The following is a 4,671-nucleotide window of genomic DNA, read 5'->3' as shown; positions in this document are numbered from 1 at the left end:
GTTTCTTTGAAAATGCGACTTTGTTTGGGGGGCCATGTTGCACTCACTCATGAGGTATAATTCAAGCTTAAAACGCAATATGTATTATACAACCCGACTGAACAGGAACGCTTCCAAGTGTCCCGACTTCTATTGTCTTCGCTTTTGGAATGTACCTTGTGCGACCTGACATATACATAGGGCGGTTAATCCGCATACAGCCGTAATATGCGTTACCATTAAGGTACTACCACCGCATTTGTGTCGCTGTTATGTTCTTAAGCAACGTTAACTTAACGCCTGAGATTGACAATCCTCAGCGTTCAGGCGTTGAAACGGCGAAACTAGGGGCGCAATTGGTGCTTCTGCTCTACGTACAGCACTTCTGGAGCTGCATTATTACAGCAGCTTACACAGGGTCTTTGGCTGTATTTGTTGACGCTGCATTTCCCCTCCTGGTAAAACAGAGCCGTGTTCCACTTATCTGCATATGCCTATACGTGGCCCTGAACAGGTCTGTCTTATGATTTCTCAACTTACCCGCAGCAAAGAACGTAGATAGCTACGGCTTGGCATTTCTTCTCATAGAAATCTTCCAAAGAAGCACACTTCTGATAATTATCACGCTACGGAACTTGTAGACTTACTAAAACGGAGGTACACCAGGGAAACAATAGTTGAGGCAGTATAGTGAGCTGAGTGTTTATTTAAAAATTCCACTGCTTTTATATCTTCTAATGCGCCAAATTCCTGTGTTTATGCTCTTGTTCACAAGTATACTTTAACAATATGTTATTGCATTGTTATTCTTTATGTAACGATATTAAGCGGGAACATTTTATACACGTGTGGACTGCTTTAAGCGCTGTATCTGCGTAAAGAATACAGTTGCAAGCCTCATAGAATACATGTTTGACAGGAGTGGCCATATCCTTTGTATGCTTTTTGCAAATAAAGTTTATTTGCTTCTATGGTCGTGAAAGAGCCAATGCACATATTTTACGGTGTAGATGTTGCTCTTTGAGCTTTGTTTCTAGCTCTGGACAGCGTAATACGTGGCGCAGTCTACTAGAACATCGAAGGGGTTTGCGATACGCCTGTTTTTCACTGACAGAACCAATGCAATAAAATTCATGGATTGACACTGTATCGTAGATGGGCGTGCACTCTGTACTTGACGGCATTTTCTTAGTGTCGAGAGGTCTTCTCCTTTTAGTCACGAATCTTTCAGAGAGTAGAGCACCCCAGCGAGTGGTCACACAGCTCAGGAAATACAGCCACAATAGGGGAAGAGAAAGGAGGCATATCGGTGTTGGTGGCTACGAACATTCGAGCAGAAGATAGAGGCATATCTTCAGAAAGAGTGCCACAAAATGGAGTCAGCACAAACTTTCCACAGGTACAATCAATAACTGCGTCGTGAGATGAGAGCAAGTCAGGTCCGAGAATGACGGCACGAGCAGAGCGGGGAAGAACAACAAGCTCAATCTAGTATAAACTGTCTTGTATGACGACATGGACGGTGCACGTCGCTAAAGGAAAATTGCCTTAGCACTTGCTATGCGGAGCGGAATGGCAGAAAACAGCGTCGCGACTTTTTGGAGCGTACGACGAAGCTGGTCGGCAATCACGGACACTGCGGAATTCGTATCGGCAAGCGCGTGAGCGGCGAGACCTTGTGCATAAAGTTCATTGACGCTTGCGCAGAATAAACAAAGCCTTGAGCACTCCGATGAGATGTCAGTTCTTGCCTCCGGAACGGCGCCTTCTTAGTTTTCTTCAACAGTTGGAGGGCGGCGGATAATGGAAGGCAGTAAACGTCGGCAATGAGATGGAGACCGACGAGTGGTGAATATTCAGGGAAGAGGGGAAGAGGAAGCGAAGTGGGGAACTGGTGAAGCATAGCGGCAGAGGGAGTCAGGAGCCTTTCCTAGCGGTTTCGCAGTATCGGTAGGGTATCAGTCCCGCTGGTGGCCCAACCGTGAAACGTGGCCAACAAAGCCACGGGTGAAGCAGGTGGGCCAGTTGCCTTGGCTACGCCATAGATTGTGAACAGGGGCTCAGGTTGGGGTGTACAATGCTGAGCCAAGCGTAGGGGTTGCTGAGGCGCGCAGAAATCGCTTCGGTGCGTGCAGTTCACAGCTGCAGAAGGCGAAGTGTAGAATCCACTTGTCGGCATGTAGTGCGCAACTGCAGGTGTCTTGGACTGGCTAGGACGACAGCGTACGTGAGCGGAACCGGCTCTTGAGGTGGCTGATTAGCGAGAGGTAGTGAGTCGCTGATTTGTTCATGTATGACCCATGGTAGTTCCAGAGAGAGAGGACTGCGACGACCGGGGTAGCAGGCAGAAGTAACATCTGGCGCGCGACTTCCTCTGGAACGAATTGTTTGACTTGGTCGAGAAACGAGGAATGGGCGGAACTGTCGGTTAGGACCGAAATAGTGTCGTCAGGTGCGACAGCTGGGCGCGTATTAAGGCGTTGCATGTGGAGCTCATCATAGCTCTCACACAGCGTAACGACGTGGTTAACCGTGTGAGGATTTGTAGCGAACGCTTCGGAAGGCCCAATACTCCATGCCCTCCAGCTTTTCAGCTTTGAGCATAGTGGCATTATTGCACCGCCAAAGTCAACTGCATCTTCCATGTAGCTGATGAAGTTTTCACCCCCTTGATCAGCGCGACGGCGCAAGCGCTGTTATGCGCGAAGCTTACGCAAAGCAGGGCAACCGAAGACTTATTCGAAACAATTCGTAAATTCCGTCCAGGTGTAAAAAGGGATTCATGATTCCAGAACTAGAGATTAGCGTCTCCCGAAACATAGAAGATGACATTAGTCAGTTTGGCTTGGTCATTCGATTCGTTATGAGCACTAATGCCATCTTATGAAGCGAGCCAATCTTCCGCATCTTGATAGTCGGTGCGGTAGAAGACAGGAGGATATCGTTTGCGTAGAGCACCAGAACACACGGTGGGCGATGCCTGGGGTGGGTCGGGCGGCACGGCGTCCATAGGCATGGCAGAAACGGAAGGGAGCGTGCAGTTGCAGAGTTTCAGGTCGTCATAGCGCCCAGCACCTCCACCAAATTGTCGAAAGGTGTTCTGGTTTATTTAATGAAGCTCTCACAGAGTAGATGACCGCAGCGATAGGTCGCACAGCTCAGGCAACACATGCACAAGACTTTGACCAACCTTGTCATCGTTCACTTTCTCGAAGCAATTTATACTGCTCGTTCTACTCCAGTACGTTGGAATTAAGATTTAAATTGACTTATTCAGAATAGGTTACTGGTTATTAAGACCAACAATTTACAGAAGGGCGTCCCATAGTCGATGACTGTCTCGGGACCTCCTGTTATTTATAAGTATGCTTTTTCTAAAGCAACGAAGAGCACCGATTATCATTATTATCTTACGCTTTCTGCGATGCACTTGACAACAATCTCAAAATTCTGTGAAAAAAAAGAAGTGTTCTTGCACATGGACGTCACCTATGTAGTTCTTCATTGCAGTACATGAAAGCCGAAGACATGAATAAAGAATCCCCATTCAAGAGTGAATAAAATCCGATCTTTTCTTTACCATAGTACTGACGAATATTGCTGAAGTTGAAAAAGCACTATCACACGCCTTTCGCACACAAAATAATAACATTTGGCAATACAGAGATTGGGAAATACATGTAAGGTGTTTCAATTTCGCAGTACAGATAAGGCTCTCGAAATGCCGAACTTGGCGTAAATAATAATACTTTAGCGTAATGAAAAAGATAAAAAGAATTGTTTACATTGTATAATTCTACTTCTACCAACCATCATATTGTTCTTCAAAAAACACACTTCGCTTTCGCACAGTAAATTGCACTCACAAAACAAAGAGACTGAATATAGTCAAGTTGCATAATTTTATCCTACACTTATGAGAAGCCAGTGGGCGTTGTGCTTGAGGTCGAAGGGTTAGCACAATGTGATTAAGAAGCTTCAGTGCTTTTTCAAGTGTTGGATGAATCTGTTCCAGCTTACCGAAAGCAATCACTCATGACAGCTGTCTTCGCTCTATTTATCTGGCGTCGCAAATCGCCCTGACCGAAAGGTTTATTTTAAAAAAACTGCAACATTACATTTCCACGCTGGAAATAGGTTTCACGAAATAATCACGTGCAGTACTTCCCTTGCAGAATTGTGGTCATTCGGAATAAGCACATGGTGGTTATATCTAAAGGCACGTCCGAACTAGCGGAAAAAAATGTACCCGGCATGCGACAGCTGGCAGAAAACAGCCGAGGGGGAACATTTTTCATGCGTCGTCGCGAATGCGTCTCAGCAATTTTCGCAGCATTCTGCTCGCCGACGATCGGGGAATTCCATGACATGGCCGATTCATTCATGCGGGCAATTGCCACGAGCAGCTGCAACACTCTGCAAGCATGACATAGCTCCGCAGCACTGATTCCAGCTGAAAGCAAATCTATGAGACGCTTGCCGCGGCGGTAAGCACGATTATAAGAATGTGGCCATACTCTCAATGGAACGCCCATCTCAACAGCGGAAACCCTACGAGTTCTAGCGCTACAGATCCGCAGACATGGGTCCAGGCTAAGCACGCTCCGGCGACTGCAGGGGACGCTGTCACAGCTCACGCATCTCGTTAGGAGAGTTGCAAAGCATAGAAGTGCCCTTAAAGAACGAGACACG

Source organism: Dermacentor andersoni, chromosome 3 (genome assembly GCF_023375885.2).
Source record: "Dermacentor andersoni chromosome 3, qqDerAnde1_hic_scaffold, whole genome shotgun sequence".
In the NCBI taxonomy this organism is placed as follows: Eukaryota; Metazoa; Arthropoda; class Arachnida; order Ixodida; family Ixodidae; genus Dermacentor; species Dermacentor andersoni.
The sequence above is the reverse complement of the archived record's forward strand: the minus strand, read 5'-3'. Positions refer to the sequence as shown.